The 6,000-nt window shown below is 42.2% G+C and overlaps 1 protein-coding gene across 8 annotated transcripts in view; it reads left to right on the top strand.

Moving 5' to 3' along the window:
• Positions 1-955: 955 nt before the first annotated feature.
• The window catches only part of pcbp3 (poly(rC) binding protein 3), a 94,565-nt gene continuing 89,520 nt past the window's right edge, over positions 956-6,000 (top strand). For all 8 annotated transcript variants that reach the window (XM_053496926.1, XM_053496925.1, XM_053496922.1 and 5 more), the window contains exon 1: positions 956-1,220. The gene's annotated coding sequence lies outside the window, so the exon portion shown is untranslated. The remainder of the gene's footprint in view (positions 1,221-6,000) is intronic.

Raw genomic sequence — 6,000 nt, 5'->3', positions numbered from 1 at the left:
TTTTTCTGCTTTCGGACTTCACTACTTCCCGGAGCCTTGTGGTCTGGGATAAAGCTGTGGCTTCAGCAGGAAGAACAGTCCTTGCACTTTTTTCCACTTCTTCAATCTCAGTATCTCCCAGAAGCTTACCTGAAGGAGAGGCGGGGAGAGCCAGCCGTGATCTTTTCGCCTTGTTAATAACGGGACATTTATTGCTCTTCTGTCTCTGGAGCTCTGCTTCCTGCAGTGCAGAGGAACTGTAGCTTGATGTGCTCTTCATTTATCATTCTGAGAGTCTGCCATTGATCATGTATCACGCTGGGAGCTCAGCCATGCTATCGATCTGGAAAATAATAATAATCATAAGTCTTTATGAAATCAGCTCACTTTGTGTCTTTAGACTTTTAGGTTTTTGGTGGCTTTAGTGACACATACAGTATGGGATCTCATGTCTCTTTTAGCTATGATGGGGGAAGGTTTGTCTAATAAATACATCATTACACTCTGGGTTATGAATGTAACAGGTCAGATTATTGTTGTTATTATGATTCGTGCATCATCTCTGTCTCTGTTGCTTTAAGTTTGCACACTTTGCGTGTATGTGGAGAAGCTTGTCTGCCAGTTCTGCAGTGGAGCATGCGGTGTTATTGTGGTGGGTTAAGTGCCTCACAATCTAATTACTCTAATGTCAGCTGCAGTCTTAAATCACACTCGCCGGCTGAGTGCACTGCTCAGTCTGTCCTTCAGAAAGGGAAGCCTCACACTGCTCTCAGATTCATTATTCCGATTGGATATGAGCTGTTGCACTTATTGGCTGGTCTGAGCTAAGGGCTGCATGCGCTCCTATTGGTCGTAAGACAAGCAGCTTGCTGGCACGTGATTGGCTACCGGGAGAGAGTGGGAGGTGAGCCGTGTCTTTCCTTCTAGTGCTGAAGCGCGCGTGTATGCAGGGGACTCTTTACTCTCCTCTTATGTGACTGGCTGCAGGTATTGGTGTCTGCCTCTTCTGTGCGCGCCCACGCGTGCTTCTCTGTGTGTGCGTGTGTCTCAATGTGTGTGTGTCTGTAGCAGACAGAGCAAGAGGAAGAGGAGCAGCGTTTCCTCTCCCCCCTCTGGCCTCCCCGTCTCCCTGCTCCCTGTCACTCCGTCCTTCCTCCCTCCCGGACTGCACTGGCCTGGACCCCGTACCCATCAGCCCCTTTGACTCTCCTCTCTTCACCATCCCGTCTTAGCCGCCGCAGGTAAGGAGCCGCACTAACATGACCGGCTGCAGAGCTGCTCCAGCTGCTCCAGCTGTTCACAAGGTATAATAGCTTTTCTCTCCTTTGGGCTTTTTTTTTTCTTCTTTTTTTTTTTCTTCTTTTAACTCGGATTTCATTTTGCATGATGTTTTTGTCCCACTTTTCCTGCATATTACACTCTCTAACAAACATATTAACACTCCCATCATCTCTTTCTATTCTGGCTTTTTAAGTTCTCCCTCTGGCAGTTCCTCCCATGAGGAAGTGGGTAGAGACATGAGGGATTAGGATGTTTGTTGTCATGGCTTTTGAGCCCAAATTCAGCCCATGCTGAGCGCTTTGTACAACTTTCTCTTGTCAAGCTGTGACTTCACCTGCACCACTTTTAGAAGCATTCTATAGCCTTATTGGGCGAATAAAAAAAATAAAAAAAAGGAAACAAAGAAGAAGAAGAAAAAAGAAATTCTATTAAGTGTGTGCTTCAGTTCTGTTTTGTTCTGCTGGGGTGGTTTTATTGGTATCATTACTTTTCTGCTTATGTTTATTGATTTCCATCTGCTGCTGAAGTGCCTCCGAGTTAGACACTTACTGCAACCCTAATTTGCTCCAGGTAAAAACTTATTGTGGCTGTTTATTAAAAGTTCCTTTGGGCAAAATCATCAGCTAAATGCCTCCGTGTAAAAGCAAATACTGTACGGTAAACCTGATACTGCATGAGCTTTTCAGAGAAAGACAAGACGAACAGGATGACGTAGCAGAAACTGTAATTACTTTAGGACCAGGACTGATCTAATCAAGATGGGCAGTTCAAGCATTAACATGGTCTACGCATCAGTGCAGCCACAGCACCAAAAAAAAAAAAAAGGTTAGATGTTTCCTGAAGAAGTGATTGATCTATCAATACTGGCTGAACATATTTCACTTGAGATCTTCAAGTGCTTCTTCAACGCTTTGTTATACCCTAGATCTAGTCCACCTTGGGCCTGCATTGGTCTCTGTTAAAGGATTGCTTGAAGCTGTGACCACTGAGTGTAGTTTGTCTTGATTTTACATTATGTGGACACTGAAGAGGAATCAGCACTCTGCCATAGCCCACTCATCATCATAATGGGCTGTTTTTTTTTTTTTTGTTGTTGTTGTTGTTTTTCTGGTTTCTCTTGCACGTTCGCTTTATCTTGCGTTTTGAAAGAAAAGCTGAATTTCACTAAGTGCTTTGTCGGGTGTAGCTATGGGAGGCTTTATTCATCATGATCATGCTGAGACTGCAGGCTTGTTTTGCAGCGTAGACCTCGAATCGTCTGGGGATGTTGGAAGTGCGGAGGCATTGATTAGGCAAGTAAACTGAGAGAAGAACAGGTGTCTTAATTAACACCAGTATCCCTTTGCAGCCACCCTGGCCTGTTTCCAGCGGCGAGATAAAGAACAAGTGATTATTCAAATTAAAAAGCTGCTTTATTTCATCGCAGGCAGTCGACAGATCCAAGCAGGAAGTGGAGCTGGAACTTAGCGGGGTGACGCGTTTTAGCACGTACACATTAAAAACCCCCTTGCAGGATTAAATCCTAGCGAGTTAAATGGGAATTCCTATGGCGCATTTGATTCGGTTCAGCGTTTGTTTGTGCAAGTGTGGTGATATCAGCCTCATATTGAGGAAAATTTAGTTGTGCACCCTGTGAGTCTATTATATAATGAGTGCTTTTTCTTTGCAACTTCTCTTTGATTTATTTATTTAAAAAAGGAATCAACACAAAATCAACTGTCGGGCCAAAACCGGGTTTATGGCCTGCATTATAGTCCTGTATTATGAGTCGTGTGGAATGTTGTGTATTTGCCTAAAAGATTTTTTTAAGAAGCATAGATCACATCCAATGTTGAATGAGTAATTCATGAGCTTCTCCTTTTCTTCCCTTCCCCCTTGCTCTTTCCCTTTCAACCTCTAGAAACAACCATGCATCAACACTAATTTCTATCAGTTTCAGGGATTTAATATCAGTTGTCGGTTCTCAATAAAGACCATCCTGTGGAAGTGAATGAGTACCATATGTGTGTCAGAATTGCGAAACTCTCAACTCTGTGATAGATAGATAGATAGATAGATAGATAGATAGATAGATAGACAGTTTATCAATGACAGTAACAATAGAAATGTAGTTGCAATCACAAATCGTCAAACGTGTATAAAGTTATTAAAAAAAAGGTGCACATGTGGAAGACAGCCATGCTTCAACAGAAATGCCTGTGATTATTTCATCTTCTATACATTAAATATAAATTCCTGATTTATATTAGATTTTTTTGGCATGTTTCTAAAGAAACACACTACCGACATTCTAAAATCCAGATATCTTCAAACCTGTGCGATTTTAATTCCAACTCCACCAAAAGACTCCAGCCTTCTGTTCACTTAGAACTTAATGTATCTATTTAAAGCAGAACAACACTACGAACACATTTTAAAGATTCAATTGAATAATGGATGATTATTTTACTTTGGTTGACGATCATCTGTATAGAGTGCATAAGTGCTCTTATCTGTTTTGAAGATATGGTGCAGAGCCATTGCAGACGTTTTGAGAGTCAGTATCTGATTACAGACTGAATTGATTAAGCTTATGCTTGTTTTGCTACAGCAACAATACGATCATGTTGTGGCATTCAGTGCTTAAGAAATTTGCACTTGGTTAGGAAGGTTTTGGACATATTTACACAATGTGGGCTTTACAGGCAGACGTCAAGGCGAGGTTTGAAGGTAGCATAAATAGAAACACTCCTGTTGGTTAGTGAATTGCATTTTTTTATTCTTCAAATAGGGAAGGCACAATAGAGATGCTGGTGAACGTTTGATATTCCTTGCTTTTGGGGGAAATTCCGCTATGGCGACATTCATCACATCAAGTATGCTTTGCGAAGCAAAATCATTTCTGTTCATTTTTTTTTAAGACCTGTCTTTCCATCTTGTAAAGTTTGCCTGTCAGTCAGCATGGATTTGCATTTCATCTGCTGACTCCAGCGGTGCTACTGTTTCAACCCCGTGGTGAATTTATTTCGCAAAGAGTGTGGCGTTAAAAATGAACCCAGCTTATCTCATATACACGCACCATATTTAAGCTGCTCTAAATTAAAATGTCATCGATGAGGGTCTGGAAATGCGCCTAACCACACCAGATTTGTTTCGCTTATATATTTACTGTATCTTTCTGTGTATACTTCCGTCAGCTTAAGACAGATGTGGGATGCGTGACTGAAAGTTTTAGGCAAAAGTTATTACTTGCAAGATGACTTCTTATTATAATGTTCTTTCTAAACAGACATTTTTTCCCCCTACTGACAGCCGTGCTCTTGAAGCAGCTGGTCTTTTTGTGCTTTTGGCTGTTTCTTTTATTCCTCCGGATCCCATGTTGCTTTTGCTTCCGTGCTGTTGGATAGGCAGAGCTGCAGTATGAATGGGTCGTGCCATTTCTCTTCTCTTTCTCACCCTCTGTGCCAGGACGCAGTGGAAGCCTGGCCCTCAGGGTCAGATCCATTTCACTGTCAACGCTATATGGAGACCTGTCTGTGCTGAAGTTTCACATAAACTGGATGTGTGTTGTCTTAAGGCTGTGGGAATTAGCTTGATTTATTTGTAGTTCTTGTTTCCTGTGTTCATTCAACACTTGCTGTAGGGAAAGTCATGCTTTACGTAGTGCGCACTTGCTTGATACTAAGGGTGAACTCGCAAAGGTGATTATCCGCCTCCTTCTACAAAGCTCTCAGCATTTGGCTCATGACATAACTCATAAGACGATCCAAAGAGCTGCCTGGAGCTGTGTGTGTGTGTGTGTGTGTGTGTGGTGGGTTGGTGGAGCTCAGGTTGAAATGCTGCACCTTTACGAAGTTGGCAGTACAGAATTATGGCTTGTGAAATCCAGGAGCCGATTGTGCAGAGCCACTCTGCAGTGTAATTTAACCCGCCGATGGGCCGTGAGATCAATCAGGGCCTGAGAGCAGGAGAGGGGGTGGGGTCGGCCTTAAAGCTCAGGGCTTTTATGATTCCCAGGGATGATCAGGAGAAAATGGCGCACATACTCCTCAACTCATTCCTCTCAATCACAGGTCACGAAGGTCAGTTGGCGCCGGATGTGTAATTAAGTAGAATCTCCCAAGGTGTTGATTTGTCTGTGATCCAGTTTAATTACGCCAGTTTGTATTGTAGTTCAAGCCTGCGACACAAAATGACCTTGTGATGGGTTTGCATGAGTGAGCATGGAGAAGCTGATAATAATAATAATAATAATAATAATAATAATAATGATAATGTGGTAAAGCGGCACTGTGGTTAGCATTGTGGCCTGGCACCTCCAGGGTCAAGGGTTTGATTTCTCCCTCTGATCTGTGTGCATGTTCTCCCCAGGCTTGGTGGGTTTCTTCTGGTACTTCGGTTTCCTCCCGCAGTCCAAATTGTTAGAGAAATCCAAATTGCCTATAGTGTGTGAGTGTGTGTGAGTGTGTGTGGCCTGCAAAGGATTGGCACTCTGCCCAGGGTGTACCACGCCTGAAGTCTGCCTGATAATATTGTATATATAATAATTATATATTAATAAGTGTTATACATTACTAATCATGTTATTAATATTATAATAATAATAACAATAATAATTATTATTATTATTGCTCTGCAAGGAGTTGGCACTCTATTCAGGGTATGCTCTGCTTTGGGCCCTTGTCACCCTCGATTTGCTTATCCGGGACAAACTGACAATTATAAGTTACACATGGTTCATTTAATTTTTCTAACTCATTT

This window comes from Clarias gariepinus, chromosome 5, assembly GCF_024256425.1.
Source record: "Clarias gariepinus isolate MV-2021 ecotype Netherlands chromosome 5, CGAR_prim_01v2, whole genome shotgun sequence".
Classification (NCBI taxonomy): Eukaryota; Metazoa; Chordata; class Actinopteri; order Siluriformes; family Clariidae; genus Clarias; species Clarias gariepinus.
The sequence above is the reverse complement of the archived record's forward strand: the minus strand, read 5'-3'. Positions and strand labels throughout refer to the sequence as shown.